At 46.8% G+C, this 25,147-nt stretch overlaps 1 protein-coding gene across 5 annotated transcripts in view; it reads right to left on the reverse strand.

The window, feature by feature from the left end:
- The window catches only part of DPP6 (dipeptidyl peptidase like 6), a 953,748-nt gene that overhangs the window by 368,887 nt on the left and 559,714 nt on the right, over positions 1 to 25,147 (reverse strand). The gene's annotated exons all lie outside the window — the stretch shown is intronic.

A 25,147-nucleotide genomic window follows, 5' to 3' on the forward strand; every position in this document is an offset into this window, starting at 1 on the left:
TGAGACCAAGCTTTCAGTTGCTTTCAAATCAGCATGGTCATGTAATTTACATTCCAAGTAGAGATCCTTTGAAAGACAAAGGGGTTAATACCTATAATTAATAAATATAAGAGTTTATATTGATAATAATTATCATTAATTATACAAGAGCACCTGAACCTCCCCAGGACAAATAAAGACGTATGGTCACACTGCAAATGATCTACTGCTCTTTCTGCCCATACACAGATCACAAAATCTTCTTTCTTATAAAGGTCCTCATGATTATAACTCATATTAATGGCAGGTCAAGATGAAGTAGAATAGAGATGGTCTCAAAAAGTAGAGAACACAATACCCAAATACAGCTTCCTCCAAAACGGAAAGTTCATTAGAATGTAGCACATTTTTACAAATTGAAATAAAGGTAATACCAAATGTAGGATGGCAAATAATTAATTATTTGGAATGCAAATATTCAATTTTGGCCCTATAGGTTATCAAATTAAGAAAAATTATGAGGGCCATTATGGTCTTAGCAAGAAAGAGTTTTACAGTTGTTTAGAAATTTCTACCAATCTTATTTGCTATCTAGAACCGATCTATTAAGTAGTGGCTTTTTAGCACTTAAAAATGATGAAAAGTTGTACTGAATTGCTCTCATTTCTTATTGGATAGGTTTTCTATGTGAGAAAATCAGTAGCCAATAACAAAAACAAGTGATCAGATTTTGCTGATTCCACAGCTTTTCACTTTGCCCAAGTTTACAAGGAAAATTTGAAAATTCTCCAAATCTGTGAAAAGCATAAATCTTGAAGCAGTACTATTCATTCTATCAATGTAATGCACATAATCTCTCGCACACCCTTGAACACTGCTCAGATTTCCATTTTTTTAAAATTTTGTGGGGGCGCCTGGGTGGCTCAGTCGGTTGAGCGGCCGACTTTGGCTCAGGTCATGATCTCACAGTTTGTGAGTTCGAGGCCCGCGTCGGGCTCTGTGCTGACCGCTCAGAGCCTGGAGCCTGTTTCGGATTCTGTGTCTCCCTCTCTCTGACCCTCCCCCGTTCATGCTCTGTCTCTCTCTGTCTCAAAAATACATAAACGTTAAAAAAAAATTTAAAGAAAAAATAAAAAAAATTTTGTTTTACATTTACTTATTTATTTTTGAGAGACAGAGAGAGATAGAGTACAAGTGGGGGATGGGCAGAGACAGAAGGAACAAAGAATCTGAAGCTGGCTCCAGGCTCTGAGCTGTCAGCACAGAGCCCAACGCAGGGCTTGAACTCATGAACTGCAAAATCATGACCTGAGCTGAAGTCGGACGCTCAACCGACTGAGCCACCCAGGTGCCCTGAACACGGCTCAGATTTCTTGAACCCTGCTCAGATGAAATCCCAGGGTAATCATCAAACCAGAATACTAGAATAGTCAAGACCAAATCCTATTCAAGATCCAGAATGACAAAATGTTATTGTCTTCATGAGGTCAGATAATTGATCTCTTTCAAATCTTGTTTTTAATACTACTCCAGAATTCTAAAATCTGTTTTAAACACATCTATTAGATGCACTGGTCAAAGTTCATAGGCAGAAAGAAGACTAAGACTTTTGCTTTGTGTCAATTTCTTGACCAGCTAGTAGTGTAGCAGAAGTGCACTTGAACCCATGTTGCAGTGACAGAAGCCCTTCTGGGACTCAGTGGGCCCCTTCCTAGCCCAAACGCATCCCCAATGGGATATCCAGGTCTAGGCTAGATGGGGTCACAGATGAAATAGAGAGTGTCCGCCAAGATGACCAGAGGATGGAAATGTTTGCAAAACATGTCACGTGAAGTAGGCTTGAAAGAATGTTCAGTCTCAAAAGCCAAATACCTAGAGTCTTCACTGGAACTGTCACATGCAAGAGAGAGGAGACTTATTCTGTATAGCTCTGGAAGGTAGAAATTGTTTCAGTACAATTTCAAAATTCCCAAGCACTAATATTGCCTAACAACAGAGTGGGTGGCTTTACCAAGAAGTGAGCAAGATGGTGAACACCTAACAGGGATCCTGGAGGTCCACTCCCCCAGAAAGGAAGGTGGAAATAAATGGTCTTAAAAATGCCCAATACAGTAAAAGTCCTATGAACACATATAGGATGGAAAAGAAAGATGCAAAGCTGTGAAGTTGCTCCTCTGGCTGGAAAATGAATGGGAGTCAAGAGACTTCTGGAAAGGGGCAAAGGCTCTGCTTCCTGCAGGTTCACTGGACTAAGAAAATATTTTTCACAGAAAACCAACTTAGTATATATTATTGAATGGGAGAATGGACAGTAGATAACCAAACAGGCATTGACAGCATAGCTCACTCAAGTGAAATGATTCTGGATCACTACATCATTTCTTAAAGACAGGTGCACCATATTGCCTTCCAGGCAGCATTCTTACACGCCGAAAAAAACAGAGCAATTTTACCCACAGGAAAGGAGACATTCTTTATTAAATTCCATTTTCATTTGCCAAATCTCGCTTTTCACAGTACAGTAACTTTTTTTAACTTACATAAAAAATACTGTAACAATAATAATAATAGGAAACAAATTAAGGAGGAAACAAATCATGAATAATCTTGCTAATCCAAGAGAACAGAAATGTTCATTTTCCCCATTTTCCTTTCTAGTCATGGTCTATATGCACATTTAATTTCTACTTGGGTGTAACCAGAATATAGAGACAGTTTTTGAGTTAGAATGCAGATTAATATGCGCTTCCTTGAACGTCTCATTTAGCTCCCCAGATTCAAATGACTTCCTCATCTTAACTTGCAGGAGCTGACTTATTGAAAATTTGAGTAGAGCTGACCCTGCTTCCCATGAAGGACAAGAGAAGTTAATAAATTATCCCCTGAAATGTTAAGCTTCAGTAGTGTATTTCTCAGCAGAATTATATATTTTTGCCTAGAATGGTGAAAATGAGACTATAATACATTCCCTGTTCTGCTTGGTACCACCAAATGCATATCTCAGAGATCCAGTAAAATGGACGAGCATATTAACAATTAACCATTTGGTGTAACAAGGTGAACAAAGTTTCTACCGTCCATCTATCCATCCATCCATCCATCCATCCATCCATCCATCCGTCTACCCATCCATCCATCTGTCCATATGTCCATCAATCCATCCATCCACCCACCCACCCATCCTTCTATCCATCCATCTACCCACCTACCCATCCATCCATCCATCCATCCATCCATCCACCCATCCGTCCATCCGTCCATCTCTCCATCCATCCACCTACCCACCCACCCACCGACCCATCTATCCATCTATCCATCCATCTACCCACCTACCCATCCAGCCAGCCAGCCAGCCACCTACCCATCCATCCATCTGTCCATCTGTCCACCCATCCATCCATCCATCCCGTCCGTCTGTCCATTCATCCATCCATCCATCCACCCACCCATCCATCCGTCCATCCACTCATCCACCCATCCATCCATCCCGTCCGTCTGTCCATTCATCCATCCATTGCCAGAGACCAGCTCCAGCAACCAGGGGTTCCTGAAGGAAGAACGGCGTCGGTGAAAATAAAATAAAACTAAAATAAAAAACTGGAAAATAAAAAACTAAAATAAACTAAAACTAAAATAAAAATGGATACAGACAACAGCAGTGTGTTGAACTGGCCGATTTACTGTAGTAAACGTGGCATTATATATGCTAGTGATTTCCTTGTAGCATACGTCATCTATGTTTTTCTAACGTTATCTAATTTTGAAAATGTTCCTATGTATAAACGACCTTTAAGAAATAATATGGTGATTTCCCCCTAACTTTCCCATATACCCTTTGATTATAGATTAATTTCTTACATTATTCCATTATGCATCTGCGTTTATCTATAATCTACAAAGCATTTGATTTGCTGTTCTCGTGAAAGGCCCTCCATTTCTCAATACCTCAAATGGAACAGTTACAGGGACATGACCTCCTAACCACATGAGGCCAGAAGAACAATGTGTTTGCCTCAGTCTGAGGTGTCAGAAAGGGGCTGAAAAGGCCTTAGAAACCCACGCCTCATATATTCTCAGACAGACAATGCACCTAGCAACCAATGAACCATTCTGTAGCTTAATCAACTCGGTTCAGTCATCATCTGGAATGCCTCCGGGGGGCCAGGTGGGCCTAGGGGTTGAAGTCACCTGTGCCCAGAGATACACTCCTTAGTTGCCGGAGTGGGGCTTTCAAGTCCATGTCTCTCCTTTACGGGCCCTCTTTGCTGGCAAAGGTATGAGGCCATCCTTCCTGTAAGTAGAGGAGTCTCCACAGGGGATGGCAAGGGCTAAACGTAAGGCTGCACAATTTCTTGCAGAGCCTTATCTTCTTCCCTAATGGTTCTTTTCCCAGGGGGTCTGCCGAGGGCAATTCCCTGACAGACAATACCCCAGGTACTTTTAAGGTCAAATTACCTAAAAGCGGGAGTACGAGAAGCTTCACTGTCAGTGGGCTGCCTTGCAGTCACCAATCCATCCACAGCTCGGGCTTTGCCACTCAGGCTGGGATAGCTCGGCTTCCAGCAATCCATCTACCCACCCACCCATCCATCCATCCGTCCATCCACCCACCCACCCACCCACCCATCCGTCCATCCACCCACCCACCCATCCATCCATTTGTCCATCTATCCATCCATCCATCCATCCATCCATCCATCCATCCATCCATCCATCAATCCACCCACCCACCCACCCCATCCATTTGTCCATCCATCTACCCGTCCATCCATCTATCTGCCCATCCATCCATCCGTCCATCCAACACATGTTTACCCAGGTCTTACTCTGCCATCCCTGCCCTGAGAATGTTGGGCACAGCAGTGAACAAAACAGACTACACTGTCATCAACACAGCAAGCTGAATGGCTTTCATTTTTCCGTATTTCCTTTCTTGTTCTCTAGTGCAGGGATGAGGCACAAACAATAAACACATAAACCCAGTAAGAGAAGAAAAAAGCAGGATAAGGGAGTTGGAGGGAGAGTGCCTTGTAAGCTGTTTGTATGTAAGGTCGTCAGAGAGATTTCCTAATAAAGTGACATTTGAACAGAAACTACAAGAAGTGCAGCTGGGAGGAAGGAAGGACATCAGGCTGTTATGGGTGAGCTGTGTCCCTCCTAAATTCACATGTGGAACCTCTACCCCCCCCCCCCCCCAGTGTGATGGTATGTGGACAGAGAGCCTCTGGGAGGTAAGGAGGGTTACATGAGGTCAGGAGGGTGCAGCCCTCAGGACAGGATTAGTGTCCTTATAAGAAGAGATACGAGAGAGCTTGCCTTCTCTCTCTGTACCCATTTGCGAAGAAAGACCATGTGAAGACACAGCAGGAAGGCGCCGTGAAAGGCCTAAAGAGAAAGGCCTCGTAAGACACTACAGCACCTTGAGCTTGGGTGTCCAGTCTCCAGAACCATGAGACACAAATCTCTGTTGTTCAGCTGCACATCTCTGACATTTTGGGAAGTCATGCCTAGTTTCCCAGGCACAGTTCATCATTCTTCCATCTGGACACAACCGTGACTCTTTGTAAATGCTCTTCTGTAACATTACTGCACTATTCAATGATGTATTTAATTCCCGTGCCATCACCAGGCAGCAAGCTACTTAAGCTTGCCTTGCCTTGCCTTGGTGTGCTCGTGTTCCCGCATTGCCTTGGTGTGCTCGTGTTCCCGATGCCTGGTATAGAACGTGGGACGCCACAGCGTTCCAGGACTGTGTGCTGAATGAAAGAACGGATGCCCGAATGCCTTTAGAAGAAGTAACTTTATTATTGGCTGGCACCTCTGGCAGAAAAGCTATTGTCGATTGATGTGGAAAGCAAGGCATTAATACAAGCCCAGCTCCACTGACGATGCCATAAATAGCAGTCGGTCTTAACAGACGTAATGCAAACTGACATCTAGAGTTGGCAATTGCCTTGTCCCCAGTGATATAATTGGTGCTCGCATTTGTTCTTAACTCAGGCAAAAAGAAAACAAACAAACCCAACCAAATGAACGAGAAATAAACTCAACCTTTTCCTGGGTTGTTTGGTTTTTCTTAAATATACAATTCATGGTTTCAGAACGTTATTATCTTCATAATCTGTGATTCGAGTTTGATATTTTATGTGCCAGTTGTACAACTGAAATGGGAGACGTACAGATTAAGATAATAATTGAAGACCCACCGTGTTCTGTGGACGGATTAAGCTGGGCCACCTGAGCCACCAGGCCCTGCCCGTCTGTGTCCACACCTGACCCACCTTATCTTGTCCTGAGCTCCCCCTCTCCCAACGCATTCCCCTCGCTGACTTTATCACACCCTATGCCTCATGATAAGGAGCAGAGATTCACATGAAGACGCTGAGGTGATCCTTTAGAAGTTAGAGAAACTGAAAGCTGCCCGGGTGGAAAAAAAGCAACAAAGGGGTGGAAGACAAAGGGAATCCAGGGCGTGAGTGTTGGGACTACACGCAAATGTGTGTGGCGGCATACTATAATTTATGCAATGTATAGACACGTAAGGTTTTGCCTCACTATCTATTGCCAATCACTACCAGATGATGCTTCCGTGCCACTTGATTGACAAATAGGGGAAGAACTCAAAAGCACGCCAAATTTCCAATACTGTATGAAGAAAGGAAACGCAGAGAAATCACACCCCTTTTGGCCACTTCCCCCGGAGACGGCAAAGCGGCATTTTATCTTCCATTGGGTGCCCGGAGGAGGGTGAGCCGGGTTGCAGCTACCTCACTCTGTGACAAAGCACACATCCCCACGTGGCAAACACCCACCTTGAATGTTTCAGGTGGACCTTGCGGCATGTTTGTTTTCTACAACGTAGGTACGGCCACACGCAGCTAGTGAGACAGAAGGAGCCCCCCTTCCGGCTGAAGTGGGAGGAGAAGACGGTTTCTGCCCCACACTAAGGTCTCTCCCTAAAGGAGCCCCATGACTGTGGGAGATCAGCGTGGGAAGCTGCGGGCACGGGAGCAACCAGGGTGGTCGCAGGAGAGCAGGGACTGCAGGGACAGTGGAGGTCCAGGCCCTGCCAGCCTTGCTGGGGACAGCTGGCAACCGTGCACTTTATTTCCCTTTGCTAAAGGTGGAGGGGTCGACCAGATGGCCCACTCACTAGGGAGGAAGGAAGCAAATTCAATTATTTTTCTCACAATAGTCCGTCTTTGAGCCAATCAATCTCCTCTTCACCCAGGCAGCTTTCAGAAGTATATTAAGAAGAGAAGACAGTTTCCAGCTCCCAAAACTGAAAAAGGCCTTCCTTGGGATATAACTAGATCCAAGTTTAGGTAATTGATGGTTTAAAATGTTTCCAGAGGATACACACGAAGCAGCAGCTCATTGGACTTCACGGTGTCGGCCAGAGTCGAGGACGCCAGCCAGTGTCTGAGGGGGCAGAACAGAGCTCCCTGTCCAGCAAAGCTCCCTGGATCCTGAGCAGGGACAGTCCTCCTGCTCCCTGAGACACTCCCCTCCTCTGGGACTGCTGTGTAGTGTCTCCTAAGTCCTTGTGATGCTTTTCCTAGTTGTGAGTGTAAGAGGTGGATGAGGGCTGTGGCCACAGGGTACTGATTGATGCTGACTCCCTGTCAGTGACTCTGCTCTTGACTGCAGGGCTGGGGCGGGCTGAGCAGCCATTTCAGAAAGACAGGAACAACCAAGGCTGTGGGGGGTGAGGGGGGCGGCGCTGGTGGTGACAGATGGACTCTTACCCTTCAAAAACTTCTGATTTCACTAATTACAAATTAAATCTGGTTGACAGGCCCCACTGCTGAGGTTGGGCAGTTAATTAAGAATCACCATTATCTTACGGGAAAGGAGATGGTATCTCCCCCCCCAATTCTGCCACACGCACTGTCGGGTGCCCCCCCCCCCACCTTGCCTTTAACACCCCTCCTGGTCACACCGCCTCCTCCGTGTCTCACAACTCAGGTTCTCTGGGGCTGTCCACCAACCATTCTGTATTTGCCTCATGGACCTATCTGGAATCCGCTCTCCTTTTCTCCTCTGAATTTGGAAGCCTCTGAGGTTGACTATTTTGCATAACGTGACTCTGTGCGACCGCCTGAGGGCACAGCACTTTGCCGCCCGTCACTGAGGCAGCTGTCAGCCCTGTACCTGCGGTTCAGCAAGACTGTGTGCACAGAGCCAGCTCCCACTCCATTAGCCCTTCTGGGAAATCAAAACAAAACGAAGCAGGCAAATTATTGACTGTAATTATATATCTTCTAAAATTTCTTCATTATTTTTCCTACTTTAAATTCCACACCAGGGCTCCCATTATTTTAGGCTTTTCAGTTTAATTGGCTGTGTTTAATCTCTTCTTTATGAAATTGACTCGAAATGTAAGTTATTCTTACCTTCGGAGCTCAGTCTACCTCCGATCTATTTTGATGTAACGTTTTAAAGGTGTTGTGTTGCATAAATCACCAAAAGCAACGGCCCTGTGACCTGATCACAGTCAGAAGAGATCTCACACGGTATCGTGCCCAAGAGAAGTCCCTCTCAGGGAGAACACTGGATGTGAGTTGCAGAATTTAAAATTGAGCATCTGTAGCTTTCCGTGTTGCTGCGAGGGAGAACGTCTTACGATCTTCTTCAGATAACGGCCGACTTTGCACAGACTCCCTGAAACCCACAGGCAGTTTTGAGACCGATTGGTCTACACTGGGCAGCATTTAGGCAAGCTTGACTTCCCAGTGTCAAAAATCCCCTCAGGCTCTCAATAAATATTAAGTATCTAACAAGCCTCAGAGGCAAGAGCTACCAGCAATTTAATGGCGGCAGCAAAAATAATTTGAGCTCAGTTTTTCCAAAGGGCTTGCCCCCCTGTTACAATCTTCCAGCACCGCACAGAAGCCTTTTGAAAAGGGCCTTGGTCGAAATGATCGCCACTGCCCTCCTCCTCCACCCATGGGGGCCAGAGCCGTGTTTCTGCACCGTGAGCCCTCCTCTCTCCTCCTCCACCACGGGGGTGGCCCAGCCTGGGTCAGAAGTCCACTCGAGGGTCTCAGGTGGGGGATCCGACTCTTCGGATTTATTCTCGCTGGCTGTCACGAAACATGAGATCAGATGAGAGTAGGGGGAGCGCCCATTTCTGCGTGGGATATGGATTCAGAAGGAAATAGAGCAGGTTTATGAGAAGTAGGAATGGGAGAGGTGGAGAAGCAGAGACAAGAGACACATAAAGGGGGTCCCTACTGGTTTTCCATTTCTTTTTATTTTTTAATGTTTACTTATTTTAGAGAGAGAGCGTGTGCGAGCACGAGTGGAGGAGGGGCAGAGAGAGAAGGAGACACAGACTGTGACGCAGGCTCCAGGTTCTGAGCCATCAGCACAGAGCCCGACGCGGGGCTCGAACTCACGAACCGTGAGATCATGACCTGAACTGAAGTCGGACGCTTAACCGACTGAGCCACCCAGGAGCCCCTGGTTTTCCATTTCTTGACCTAATTTTCCTCCTGAGGCATGAATGAATTTTTCCCTTAGATTTAATAAGACATTTCTATTTCTTTAGGAGATATTTTATCTAGTTTGAGTCCTTCTCTAAAACTCGGGAACAAAGAAGCTGAACACGCGGCATGCGGCGATGCCCGGTCTGGTGGTGCAAACTCCTGCCAGTGTCCGTTTCCAAGAAGGCACTCGTGCTCACTAATGAAGTCACACGCTCCAGGCTCCAGGGTCTGTGACACGTTCTGGCCAAACCTCCACTCAAAACCCAGGTGAAGGTGAAGATTGTAACTACTCACTGGGTTTATAATTTCAAAATAATCAATTTACTAATTTGACATGTGATTTTATTTGAAAAGCTCCATTTTTCCACCACTACAGTTATCTTTACAGCAAAATCCTGAGTGAAATATAGCGATGACCTCGAGCGATCCTCAAGGATCTACGCCTGTCACCATATGTCAGCAGTGGAGTGCAGCCCCCTCTGTGACAGGAGGGGGCTAGTTCAAGACGCCAAAGCCAATGGTAGCCAAGACAGTTGGTACAACATCATGTTCATGAGAGTCTTGAAGAGGCAGTCGCTATTTTAGGTATCAAATTACTCAAAAACAAAGCTCTGGTATTTTTTAAGTTAAAAAAAAAATTTTTTTTAAGTTTTAATTTCTTTTTTTAATTTTTTTTTAACGTTTATTTATTTTTGAGACAGAGAGAGCATGAACGGGGGAGGGTCAGAGAGAGGGAGACACAGAATCCGAAGCAGGCTCCAGGCTCCGAGCTGTCAGCACAGAGCCTGACACAGGGCTCGAACCCATGAACCGGGAGATCATGAGCTGAGCTGAAGCCGGATGCTTAACCGACTGAGTAACCCAGGCGCCCCTAAGGTTTTTTGTTTTGTTTTTGTTTTTTTTTTAAGTTTACTTATTTATTTTGAGAGAGAGAGAGAACACAAGGAGGGGAGGGGCAGAGAGAAGAAAGAATACCAAGCAGACTCCGTGCCATCAGAGCCCAGGGTGGGGGTTTGAACTCACAAACCGTGAGATGGTGACCTGAACTGAGATCAAGAGTCAGATGCTTAACTGACTGAGCCATCCAGGCACCCCAAAGCTCTAGTGTTTTTAAACTACAGCTGGCCTAGAATCGGATATATCCAGCAGATCCGTATTTACCAGCTCTTTCTGCCATCAAAAATGGCATTATCACAGAGTGCACTCTCATGGAAAGACATACAGCATCAGCGAAGGTATTAGCCACAGAAACGTAACCGATTAGCAGTCTCAATAGCACCCGCAAGTTTCATCCCTCTGACGTGTAACCTAACATACGTACAGGTTCTGAAGTTGGGGATGCAGACATTTTGCGGGAAGTTTTTACGTTGCCACTACGCCATGTAGCGGAACGTTTCATGTCAATAGAAAAACATCCATCCGCACACGTGCACAGCACGACCGAACCTCACAGATACGATTGTAAGTGTCAGACACCGAAGAATATATGATGATTTATTTCATCCATGTAAAACTGATGGTCCTAGGTTGTAGAGAGCAGCAAACGCAGGGCCAAAAAAACAAAACAAAACAAAACAACAAAAACAAAAACAAAAAAACAAACCAAAAAAACTGAACGCGGGGCAAAACTACACTATCAGCACAGGGTTCACGCTGAAGTCTAAGAAGATGAACAACAAAGGAATTTCCGTCAAATGCAGCATGGTGCAGCGCTTAGGGGAGGAGGGGTGCTAACTGGAAGGGAGGGGCAAGGTGCAGGGCAGTACGCCCTCTCTCCACCCAGAGAGAGGTTACGGGGCTGTTTCAGGTTACAGGCTTACACGTTATGGAGTTTCTGTGTCGTACTATTTCACAGTGGCAAACGTTGACCATGTGGGGTGCACGGTAACTGCGGCGGCCGGCGCGGGCCAGGAGTGAAGGAGAGGGCTACTTTCCCTGCACTCACTCCAGCAGGAGGGAGAGACGTCAGGCCACTGGAATGCCACCCTGGGATGAGCTCTGTGCCCAGCCAATCGGGGTGCTACAGAGGGTATAGTGATGCGATGGGTACCAGGTTTGATTGGGGACCAAGGGGGAGGCCCGGGCTCTCTGAGGAAGTGGGATTTACTTTCAGATTCTCGAAGGATGGGCAGGAGCTAGCCAGGTGAACAGCTGGGAAGGGTTTCCATTTGGGGGAGCACCGTGAGGCGGGCGAGAGACCTGGTGCAGTCACGTGACGCAGGCGCAGGGGGAGCAGCCCTAACGCCGCACCTGCCTTGTAGACAACGCCGCGTATTTTGTGTTTCGTCCAGAATGCAACGAGACGTCACTGGAGGATGCTGCAGGCCACCTTTAATAACTTCTAGAAGAAGGCAGGCGTTAGTTTTTCAACGTGTTTGTTGACATCAGGGAAAGGGCACGGAGAAAGCCCGGGATCGGTTACTTCTCCCGCTGTGCCTTAAAATGTATCAATTACTGGGACAAGGTGGACTCAAGTACCCTAAAAGGTAAAATATTCACATAGCAAGTGTCAAAATTATCAGGAGAAAATAAACTACGCAAACCTGAGCACGGGATCCCCATCCCACTGCTCCAGTCTATTGTCTAAATGTATTTTCTTTCTAATATTTATTCACCGTGAAAAGTTCTGACATAAATTTCTTTTATGTATCATGGACCATTTACTATAAGGAAAAGGTAGCAACAAATTACAAAACCAATGGTGCATATATCTCAGGATGGTAAAACAGCTTTCTAATCATTGTATTTCCATATTCTGGAGGACAACACATGACTTGAAGACAGCGAGAACAAGTTTTAAATAACATTTAGCAACTGACACACGGCCATCGATATTCATCACGTCAGCCCGTTGGGTGCGCATCCCCATTTCTGTTTTCCTGGCTCATTTCCTTAATCTTCCCCATTAGCGGCTCTTGTGTTTTCATAAAGGCACTAAAAACACAACAAAGATGGCAACTGGCCTAAGAAACCTGAGAATGGACCCAAGCGGAAAGCACCACTCTGCGTGGTCCCTGCCTTATGTAGACGGTCACATGACAAAGCCCCAGCGAAGCTAGCTGCCGCTAGAGAAATTACTGGAAGGGTCGGCCCTGGTGCCGTCTGTGGGGGTGACTCATAGGAACACGCAGGGGGTTCTCTCTCTGCCTCTGTTTCTCTCTCACAAGCTGTTAGTAGCCCCGGAATCCAAGACTTAAATGAAAGCCTCTCCCCTCTGAAACAGCCAAGAGCACAAAGCAACAGCAGACAAGAAGTTTCAGAGTCTACACGAGCGCTGATCAAAAACGCTGGGGACACACAAATATCCAGTGGGGAGTTCATCATTTCTCTGAAGGCTTACTTTGCAGATCAGAAGACAGAAGTGCTTTGATTAGCAAATGCTAAGCTCTCAAGCACACCCCTGCACAGCCCAGGTGAGCAGCTCCGAATAAAAGGTGGGGGAAGAGAGCAGAAACAGAAAGAAATGAACGTGAAATGCACGGAGGGGAGACCTGGACAGAAGGTCAGGTACCAGCAGAGTGTGAAGCACACGGACCCCAAAGGCGCAGGAGGAACAATCTACTGGGTGAGGCCAACGGCCTGGACTTTGGGGGTGGGGCGACCTGCCACCGCGTCACAGGCCTGCAGGTGCCACACTGCGCGCAGGGTACCTGACCGCCTCTGGAAGGCCCCCTGAGTTGGACTTGTCTCCTGCCATGCCCCTGACTGACACAGCGTCCAGGAAGTTTGCGACACCTACAGTGAGATGATGCAGCATTTATTGACCGTGTCACCCGAGTAGCCCTTAGCAGAGATCGTGCGCTTTACAATTAAAGAGCAAGTTCCTCCAGGGAACCTTGTCCCAAAGCGCCACATACAGTCTTTCATATAGATCCTAAATGAAGAATTGCTTTACTGATTGATTAAAATGCACTTTTCTTTAATCCCTTAAAATACACAGCCTGAAAGTCTTGCTTACACCGCAGCGGTCTCACATAGTGGCAGCGAACAGTCCGTACGTGACCTTCAACACTCCCGTCACACGTGTGAAGGTTCTCACGTCTGTCATGGGGTCTGTACTTGCTGCTGCAAATACTCAGTGACATCCTTGACAGTTGGACATGGCTTCGTTCGACACTCCTAAGAGACGTTCGACTTTCCTGACTGGTGCGTCACCCTAGCAGATGAGAAACCTTAATGGTTTTTCGGATGGTTACTGCTAACTGAAGAGGTTTTAAGGAAAGCTGACCTTCCTGCTCAGGACATTAGCATGTTAAGAGGCCCAAATGGTTAAGAGGCGCAAATGATATTAAAAATATCAGCGGGATCGTCCACACGTGACTGATATCCCAACCGCAAATCTACATTCTCCGCAACACTTTACAACTGCATGAAAATTAAGGGTTTGTGACGGCAGTTTTTCAAATGCAAAACTCTCTTCATGGGCCTATTAGAGAATGGTCTGGAAACACGCCCAAGGGGAATTCTGGCTTGCACTCTTACACGGGGCCAATGCCAAAAGCCTGCCCGTTGACTAGCTCCCTTCACCCTCGGTGTCCATGCACCTTTGGTTCGAAGCAGCTCGCACCCGTGGACTTCTCTCCCCCTTGTCACAAATAACCTGCATGACTGAGTGACTCCATTACCAAGCAGAGAACTCGCTCTATCTTATGACAGCCCACTCTTGTGTCTTGTATGCTGCTGCAAACCAAAGTCCAAAACCAAGCTCAGCATACGTAAGCACTACAATCGGCTGGAACCTACTGGTAAATGAAGAACTAAGAACAACGAAACTCAAACGGATTGTCAAATCCATTGCAGCTGCGAAAAGGCTGTTCCTCTAAATACGACCAAGTTCTAGGCTGATGTCAAGAAAGGAGAGTATCTTATAAAAGATTACCGCATCATCCCAACATAGTCCTGTCCCCCCCCCCCACAAAATGTTGAGCGATATGTCAAGCAAGTTACTCAGAGCCGTAATATCTGTACCAATGAACAGTGGCCGTGGTCAAGTGGGGGCATCAACATTCCCCACCAGGAAGTGTGGACGCTGTGTTCTTGTAAAACACCAACTTTAAGGGGAACATCCAATGACACCTGTTACAAAAAACCAGCCAACTTAGTGCCTGGAATTCACCAGAACCCAATCACTTAAAAGTAGATTTAAGAAATATCATTGCACATTAGCCTGAAAAGATAAACTGCTTTGACTATCATTTTTAATGATTCACTTCTTTGAATTACTTGGACAACAGAAGCCACCACACGTAGACACTTGCCTATTACTACCCCCACTTTTCCTTCCCAGGCAAGTGGCAGGGTGGAGAGGCCAAGTGTCTGTACCGGATGAGATCCAGTTTCTAGCGGGGACGGAGAGCGGGACGCAGGAGCGGACGGGTGTAGCCTGCAAATGCAGAGCACAGAGCTGAGGGGAGCTGGAGCCCGGGTCATTGGGCAGACTCTGGGAGAAATGGAGGGTCCTAAGTACCAACTGCAAGGAACTGATTCTAAAAAGAAGGAAGAAAAACAGAGCCTGATGCCATGTGACGACTACAGAAACCATGTGAGAACACTGGAGGGAGTGGCATCGAAGAGTTGCCTGAGTGATCTCTGCTGGGTAGGGCTCCTCCTGGGGGGCCCCAGAAGAGGGCAGGAGGGGAGCTGAGGGGCCCCAGGCTTGCTGCAGCAGCCCCGAGTGGAGCGCAGGCTCCCTCCTTCCCACATGTGCTGCCTGCACCCCTGCATATACATGTAGTGTACCCGCACCCGTGCATATATGTTGGGTACCTGCACCCGTGCATATATGTAGGGCACGTGTGGACATTCCCACCTGATGTCCCTGGCCCTAGCAAGCATCCTTGGGAGCTGTTCTCAGAGTGCCCTCCTTTCCTGGGAACGGGTGTGGCTCCTGCAAACCTCGGCAAACTTTCTTTCTCATCTCCACATGGTCAAACCTGCCTCCTCTTCACAGCCCAGTGCGGACGTCCCTGCCCACCCCCCCCCCCCCCAGCCATTCTCATCCCCGAAATGACACACTTTCTTTCCTGTTATTTCCCATAGGATTTTGAAAGCACTTCCCTCTTGAGGTATGCCTCCCCATCTTGAAATGTGGTGGCTCGTCTCCTCCCGAGTGCTACTGAGAGCACACACCTTGGGGACAGGACCGCATTAGGACCCATCACCGCAGGACCAATGCCGGGGCGTTTTCACGTGTTTGACACTCAATACTCGTTTCCTGAATGGAAAAGATTTAACTCCATCTTTGGTACTTAGGTGACCACGCTGGTCGTTTGGGCTGCTATAATAAAGTATCATAGACTGGGAGCTCGCACAACAGAAATCTGTTGTGTGGTACTTGTTTTTTGGTACTTGTTGTTTGAGTTATCAAACTCAACACCCAAAAACCAAATAATCCAGTGAAGAAATGGGCAGAAGACATGAATAGACACTTTTCCAAAGCAGACATCCAGATGGCTGACAGACACATGAAAAGGTGCTCAACGCCACTCATCATCAGGGAAACACAAGTCAAAGCCACACTGAGATACCACCTCACGCCTGTCAGAATGGCTAAAATGAACAGCTCAGGCAACAACAGATGTTGACGAGGATGCAGAGAAAGGGGGAACACTTCTGCACTGCTGGTGGGAGTGCAAACTGGGGCAGCCACTCTGGAAAACAGTATGGAGGTTCCTCAAAAAATTAAAAATAGAACTACCCTACGACCCAGCAATTGCACTACTGGGTATTTATCCACGGGATACAGGTGTGCTGTTTCGAAGGGACACATGCACCCCCATGTTTATAGCAGCGCTATCGACAAGAGCCAAAGTATGGAAAGAGCCCAAATGGCCATCATTGGATGAACGGATAAAGACAATGTGTTTTATATACACAATGGAATATTACTCGACGATAAAAAGAATGAAATCTTGGCATTTGCAACATTGTGGATGGAACTAGAATGTATTATGCTAAGCGAAATTAAGTCAGTCAGAGAAAGACAAATGCCATATGATTTCCTTCATATGTGGAATTTAAGAAACAAAAGAGATGACTGTAGTGGAAGGGAAGGAAAAATGAAATAAGATAAAAACAGAGAGGGAGGCAAACATAAGAGGCTCTTAAATACAGAGAACACACTGAGGGCTGCTGGAGGGGAGGTAGGGGTGGGGGTATGGGCTAGATGGGTGATGGGCACTGAGGAGGGCACTTATTGGCATGAGCCCTGGATGTCGTATGTAAGGGTTGAATCACTGGCTTCTACTCCTGGGACCGATACTACACTGTACGTTAACTAACTTGAATTTAAATAAATTAATTTAAACACCTGTTGCTGTTTTTTATTTTTGAGAGAGAGAGCGTGCACATGCACAAGCAGGGGAGGGGCAGAGAGGGGGACAGAGGGTCTGCAGTGGGGTCTGTGCTGACAGCAGAGAGCCTGATGCGAGGCTTGAACTCACCAACTGCGGGATCCTGCCCTGAGCTGAAGTCCGATGCTTAACTGAGCCACCCAGGCGCCCAAAGTATTACAGACGGGGGCTTACACACAGACACTTCCTTCTCGAGGTTCTGGAGCCCGTGAGCCTGGGATCACAGCACCAGCACGGCTGGAGTTAAAGCCAGCTTCGCAGCTCACACACAGCCCCTTCCCACCGTGCCCTCACCACGGCAGGGCCTGGGGAAGCCAGCCGCCTGGCCTCTTCTAATAAGGGCACAATCACACACAGAGGGCCCAGCTCCAAATGCTGTCACTGTGGCAGTTAGATCTCAGCACCCCAAACACTCAGATCCTACAGTGATGGCACATTGCACTCAGGGGCTCGGCTTTCTAGGCAGTGCGCTGGGCTGAGACAGCCGGCCACACGGAAGTGAGGGTGACAGGCAACACGTAGGGAGGGTCTGGAAGGCCTGCTGCAGGGGAGGTGATCCGTGGGTAGTGCCCATGACACATGTCACTGTATGAGCACAGTACCACAGCGCACCTCTGCCGTAGACACTAACGTGAACATAGCACGGCCACTCCACAGAGCTGACGCTTCCTGCACGACCTACCTCAGTCACCTGACCCGACAGCAGAGCGCTGTCCGCTCCCAGAAAAGCTCATCGGTCCACAGGGGAGATGCAGCAAGCTGTTTGAGGGTCGGAGGCTGTGGGCACAGCCGGGGCCTGGAGGCGGGCACAGCCGGGTACCTGGAGGCGGGCACAGCCGGGGGCCTGGAGGCAGGCACAGCTAGGGCCTGGAGGTGGGCACAGCCGGGGGCACAGCCAGGGCCTGGAGGTGGGCACAGTCGGGGCACAGCCAGGGCCTGGAGGTGGGCACAGCTGGGGCTGGAGGTGGCACAGCCAGGGCCCGGAGGTGGGCACAGCCGTGGGCACAGCCAGGGCCTGGAGGTGGGCACAGCCCGGGGCAAAAGGCGGGCACAACCAGGGCCAGAGGTGGGCAGCTGGGGTCTGGAGGTGGGCACAGCCGGGGCCGGAGGTGGGCACAGCGGGGCCTGGAGGTGGGCATAGCCGGAGGCCTGGTGGCGGGCACAGCCAGGGCCTAGAGGTGGGCACAGCCAGAGCCTGGAGGTGGGCACAGCTGGGGCCTGGAGGTGGGCACAGTTGGGGCTGGAGGTGGGCATAGCGGGGCCTGGAGGTGGGCACAGCCGGGGCCAGAGGTGGGCATAGCCGGGGCCTGGAGGTGGGCACAGCCAGGACCAGAGGTGGGCACAGCCTGGGGCCTGGAGGTGGGCGCAGCCTGGGGCCTGGAGGTCTAATTTGTTTTAGGGGTGCTCTGCTAAAAAGGGCGTGTTCAGAATCCATAAAAATTTAGGCTGATTTTTCTATCTCTAGAGGCCAACAGTCACAGCTGATTTCTGACTTCAAAGTTTCTTTTCAATAATATTCTAAGTATTTTGTGAAATTCTATGAAGAATTCATACTTTTCTGTCAGAAAGGACGGCCTGAACTCCAGAAACCAGACAGCACCGGCCAGAACCCCTTCCACGCTGGCGGGGACATTAATAAACGCCAGGTCTGCCGACAGGACAGGCCAAGCCACCCGACGGCCGACAGCAGGCCCTGCCGCCATTCGCACATGTGACGTAAGTTGTCCGTGACGCTCTTCGTCACCTGAGAGAGAGGTAGACGTTCTCCAGACAGCGGGACCTGCCGCCCTACATCGGTGTCCACCTGCTTCCGGGAGGGGCTCTGGGCTGTCGGGTCGACACCGTCTCGTCTGTGACTATGGACTATGGAACTCGTTTCCGCATGTCTATGACAACTCTGCGTCTTCTGATCACATGCACGTAAACAGCATCCACGTTACCACACGGGTGTGAACCCACCTTATCGGCTTCAGCACTTCGTGGCGTGAAGTCTCTTGAACGGGTTACAGAAGGGAGTCGTAACACATGGCCGTCCCTCAGAAAAGACGAGTTAGAGAGGCACCATCTACCGCGGGAACCCTCCAACGTCCGAGCAGCAGAGTCGCTGTGGCTTTTCAACACGCAGAGGTGTGTGCAAACAGCTGGGCCTTGCAGAGCTGGGTGCCAGGCCCAGCTGGCCACTCTATAGCTGTGTGGCTAAATTTTCAGAGAAGGCCTTAATCTGCTCCTGCTTGGATCCTACTGACAGTCTCAAATGGATTTCATAGAACCCATTCCATTTGATCGAAACAAGGGTAAGACAAATTATCCTTATCTTACGGATTCGGAACTTGAAGCTCAGAGAGGTTAAGTGATGTGCTCAAGGTCACACAGATATGAGGCAGCCAAAAGGCAACTGAGGCCACGTCTCTGAGACCTAAATCATGTTTTTTGACTCTGTCATCTGGGGAAACAGGCTAGATATTCTTGAGAATTATTTCTAGCTTTAGAGTGCAACACTTCTGTGAATACTCACTCACTCTGTATTAGCAAAACGTCTAATTTGTTTTAGGAGTGCTCTGCTAAAAAGGGGGTGTTCAGAATCCATAAAAATTCAGGCTGAGTTTTCTATCTCTAGAGGCCAACAGTCACAGCTGAGTTCTGACTTCAAGGTTTCCTTTCAATATTCTAAGTATTCTGTGAAATTCTATGAAGAATTTATACTCGCCAACTTTCAACAAAATTCTCTCAACAGAAGTTATGCCAAATTCTCCACTGCCTCTGTCATTTGCCAAATCATTCATTCAAACTTGGCAACACAGAGCTATACATTTATCGAGGCTTCTTTTACGTGACTTTACTTGGCCGTAGTATTAATATGATACAAAATGCTCATAGCTTAGATTAAAAGATACAGCAACTGATTTAGGGTTTCCATACCACTCACATCTAAGGTCTGCTTTATAAATATTCTGCTTGTTTGATCTTGGGCAATGCAAATCAACTCTTCAAAAAGCCACCCCTGGTTATCCTGTTTATTCCAACACTGAACGAGTGTCTGGTATTACAGTTTGCTGTTTGAGGTTCCACAATGGCCACAGAAGCAAGGGACAAGTGATTTCCTTCCTGGGACAGCTTAAAATCGAAGACATAAGAGACCCTCATGTAAGAGTCACCCAGAAAAAACAAAGGATGAATTAGCATTGATGTGAATGTGAGCTCGAGAAGAACAGTAGGTTTTACTTCAATTCTGTTATTGATGAAAATCAAATCAATGTCTAACGACCAAATTAAAATACATAGATGTTTGTAATACTTTTGCTAAGACTGATGTGCAGTATTAGGTTAGCATGGGCAACATGCTTCAACCGAGGTCAACCTCTTCTGAAGGCTTGAAGTTGTTTTCAAATCACGGGACCTTTTGAGTACAATATTATTCAGCTTCTAAAAGGGACTTTATTTCTAAGAAGGAGAGAGAGAGAGAGACAGAGAGGAAAGAAGGGAGGATGAATGAACCCCACAGAATAGAGAGGACACATCCATCAATATCTCAACTATATGTAAAACCTAAGAGATAATGCTTACATTTATCACCCCAAAACTACTGTTGAAAGCATGTGAATTTTAGTTCATCTCCAGACTCTTCAAAACCATTTCAAATAGAAAACAACACAGAACGTACTTCTCCCTCACTTGAGAACATTAACGATAAAGATGATAATGCATGTGTTCATGTCAACACCGCCCACTTAAGGAAGACAGGTAGAGGGGAAAACGAAATGAAAATGAGGCTACAAAATGAAATTGTTTACAATATTAGTAATGACCTTTGTTGCTGTTTTCATGTGCATAGAGACCTTTACCAAAATAATTCCTGATTAAAATAAACCTAGTGTTGAACCACGAATTAAGAGCATTACTAGAAGAATTTTTTGGTCAATCTCACTTATTACTCTCCTAACAAACAAATTCAACTCCTAGTACAGATAACGATTCTGTTGGAATTTTGTGTTCAACGACGATCTATACACACATTTTTTTTCAGTGTTTATGGCTCTATTTTTCCTTTTTAAAAAATCTTAAGTTTATTTATTTTGAGACAGAGAGAGGGAGAGAGCACAAGCATGGGGGAGGGGCACAGAGAGAGGGGGACAGAGGATCCGACGTGGGCTCTGTACTGACAGCAGAGAGCCCTACACAGGGCTCAAACTCATGAAACGTGAGATCATGACCTGAGCCGAAGTTGGACGCTTAACCTGAGCCACCCAGGCGCCCCATAGCTCCATTTTTCAAATAACCCACTTAGCTGATGTTTTTCCAAAATCATCTCTCAATGGCTTCACATGTCTCTCCAACACTTCCTCCCATGACCAAGGAGCCAGAGCGGTATGACCTTGACCCTACGACACTCTTCCTTTGTGTGTCTCTGGACCAAGACAGTGAAGGCTGTGCAGGGACCACACACTGCAGAAGCCCGCCAACCACATGTCCTGACCATAACCTTCCAGAAGGGCTGAGACGTGCCCCCATCAAAAGAAGTATGGCCAGCATGGAATGAGACCGAACACAGGATTTCCTACATTTCGCTGTTTCTACTGCAGAACTGTGCTCTCCTCTGAGGTCATGCCACACCATCACTGTAACTCATCAGATTCCCACAAAATTGTATTTGGTAGGCCCTCAACCAAGTAGAGAACTAAAAGGTTTTATTGTAAAAATTCTTTTTTGAACATAGATGCCGGTAGTCCTACAGCTAAGTGGTTGGTTTTCCACCCCCTACTCCATACTGTAATAAAAAAACACATGTTAAACTTCTGTCTTGGATAGTCTCCCACTGGCCAGATTTATGCTGGATGAAGAGCTCAAGTAAGAGGGTGACACCAGTGACTGTCCTGGAAAGATGGCATGGAAAATGGAATCTAGCCTGATACATCCAAGATTTCAGCTCTCTGCAGCAGCACGGCAGCTGAGTCCAACCTAAAATAGCATCTAAGTTTTTTGTAGTAAAATCTCATATTTTGTTTTAGCTCTGTAACACTTAAACTCATTGTCAACCAGTGTTTAAAAATACACACGATTGTTTTCAAACAAACCTAGAGATGAACGAGGAGGAAGAGGTTGCGGCCACTTGAGCTCACCACACTCCTGGATGCACCCACAGTTGGCAAGTCCACATCAGGACAAGACTAATGTCTCCCCAAATTGTGACAGATGTGCCACGGAGCCCAAACCAGGGCAGTGTTCAGAGCTGGGTGGCTGAGCTCCTGAAGGGAAGTGGGTTCAGGATTTCCCAAGTTCAGGAGACTCGGCCTAAGCTAAGCCTAAAATGTTTATGTCTCAATATTGACAGCTCTTTTTACCAGTTCAAATCTATTTTAGGGGTTACCAATTTCTGTTCAGTGTTATCCTCAAGGGGTTTAGAATGAAAAATAAGAACACTTTTCAATCCATTTCTGGAAGGTACCCAACATGTATGACTGTGGTCTGTTAAAATCCATATCTGATCCTTTGGTAATAAGACCACGAATCAACCCTCAGGACAACACAATGACTTGTTTGAGGCAGGGGGCAGGTTTGAGTGAGTGAGTCTATCAATCTGCTTAAGGAAAGAGTAAGTCGTCCATCTGACAACTTAAGCTAGGATTCATCTATATTTAATTACACGATACAGAAATAACTTTAAATGTGCATGAAACTTCATGGGCACCCGAGATAATTACACATCAACGAGAACACAATAACCATGACCAAGAAATTATCCCTCAGGACCTTCACCTCACCCATAGGGAGACCTTGAACTTGGAGGACTCTCAAAGGGATGACAGAGAGGACATAACCCTTACTTTACAAATGAGGAGACCGACAGAAAAAACATTCTTTTAAGTGTCAGTAGATTTGCTTAACATCACACAGTTGTCAAGTGCCAACTACTAGATCCAGAATCCATCCTAATTCCTAATCTAGTTCTCTGTGCACTGATAAGCATCCTACCATCATATATCACGATTATAAAGCAGAACTTGGTGTGAGATGGGTCCCTCCACAGGCTGTCACAGAACTACACTAGAAGAAAATTACTTCATTGTAATTCCCATTTTCTCTGGGGGTAGGCAGACTACTGGTCCCCCAAAGATGTCTGCATTCTACTTCCTGGAACTTGTGAGCTATGTTACATGGCAAAGGGGCAGTGGGGCAATAGGTGGAACTAATGTTTCTAATCAAATGACCTTAAACTAGGAAGGGTATCCTGGACTGTGCTATCCTGGTGGGCCCAATGTAATCCTAGGGTCCATAAATGAGGGAGGAGGGAGGGGTGGAGAGTTGGTGTCAGTGACAGGCTCAATGGCCACTGCTGGCTTTGAGGATGGAAGGGTCACTGGCCAAGGAAGGCAAATGCCTCCAGAAGCTAGAAAAGACAAGAAAACAGATTCTCCCCTGGAGCCTCCAGAAGGAGCACAGCCCTGCAAACACAAACACATTCTGACTTTCAGAATGTAAGATAATAAATGTGTATTATTTTGAGTCACTAAATCTGTGGTAATTTGTTACAGGTGCAATAGAAAACTAAGGCACCACCTAGGGATTTTCTTTGGAAAACTTCCTCTTTTCATCGGCTGCAACCTTAACCTAAAAAACAGATCTGTGTGAGTTGAGACAAATATCGTGTCTTTAATGCGGAGAGGTTTCTAGGCCAATGGCACACACTCACTGCGTCTTTCCAGTGGTGTGCAAGACAGAAGATCATAGGAGAGAATATCATTATTTTTACAGTCTGGTTGGATGAGCTCTAAAACTTTTATATGTGTCCACACTGGTGGGAAATGTGATTATCTTCCTTCCATATAAAACACACACACACACACACACACACACACACACACACAGAGAGAGAGAGAGAGAGAGAGAGAGAGAGAGAGAGAGAGAAAGCAAAAGACCATAAAATAAACTCTACAATGAGTCTATGGCAATCAGGGACGAGCAAATTCTCCACTTTTCTTGGACTCTATTATTTCCTGGATGTAACTCTCATTTTTCCTACCATTGAAGGCATTTGTGTAAAGTTTGGAAACATTTCATCATCACTTTTGAATAACCTATTTTGCTTCCTGGATTTGTGAACAGAAAATAAACTCACAATCAATAGTTCTTTTCATACTTGGCTTTTAAACAATATAGTCAAAAGCCTCAGCCCGGCTGCAAAATACAACTAATTTGTAAAGGTAAAGATTAAGGGAGGCATCTCACAATTTCCCATTTCATTACTCGTCACCAAGATGCACATTACCGGTAAAATTGTTCTTTGACAACAGTTTTGTTGCATTTTTTTCTATATTCTTTATTTAGGTATTCAAGTACCTAAATGCTTTCCTAATAAAAAATAGCAGGTGACAAAGACCTCTTGACCAAAGGGTCAAGTCCAGCCAGGCTCCTCTAAGCCTCTTCTCTGGTAGGTGTCAACCTTGGCCGCAAAAGACTTGAACAAATGCTAACACAGTTACCAACACCTGGGGACACAGCCTCTGTCCCCCAGTGTCTGTGGGAGGGCAGGACCGTAACGTGGATAGCTTCCAGTTAGCAAATACAGCTGGCCTGATGGCATTTGCACTGACCAACCCTTTGTGATTTTCCTTACTTCCCTGTCTACTTGTGTCCGGCTCGCCTCCCTCCCCACTTCCTCTTTGTCCCGTGACAAAATGCCCAATCACCTCTGCACAGATCCAAGCTGAGTGCAGTTCACACTGGCCTCGTTTCCCTATTGCAGTAGTTACCGCTGCTTAAAACCTGCCCTTACCACTCTAACTAGGGGCTGGCTTTGTTTACCTTTGACATGAGTTTGTGGAGTGCATGCATTTTTGAAAATCACACTGATGGCAATTATACAATCTTAGCAGGTGTTCCTTCAACAGGCTGACGACCAGAAGCAGGCAGTGCCTCCCCTGAGATGCTGGGCTTAGAGAAGCTACAAGTCTCCTCATCATCAAAACCAAGGCATGCTGAGGTCTTGGATGAGACTGCAAAATAGCGGCTCCTCACTGCAAGCCCATGGGGAACTCTGCTCCAGACCCATCCTCTTGGTCTGCTACTCCCTGGCCATCACTCTAGTCTTGCCATCGCTGTGCCCCTGAGGCCAATCCTAACTCAGCCAAAGCCCACCCCCTAGCCATTCTCTTGCCGCCTTCCATGCCCTCTCCATCCCGGGCCTCACCCCCACGATCCAGTCCATCCATCCAAAATGTGCTTATCATGATCAGACCTGACCTGGCATTGATGAGTGAAAATTTGTATCTTGAAGATAATCATTACCTTTACTACCTAACCCCATTAACTTCACTGGAATAGACAAAC

This window comes from Neofelis nebulosa, chromosome 4 (genome assembly GCF_028018385.1).
Source record: "Neofelis nebulosa isolate mNeoNeb1 chromosome 4, mNeoNeb1.pri, whole genome shotgun sequence".
Classification (NCBI taxonomy): domain Eukaryota; kingdom Metazoa; phylum Chordata; class Mammalia; order Carnivora; family Felidae; genus Neofelis; species Neofelis nebulosa.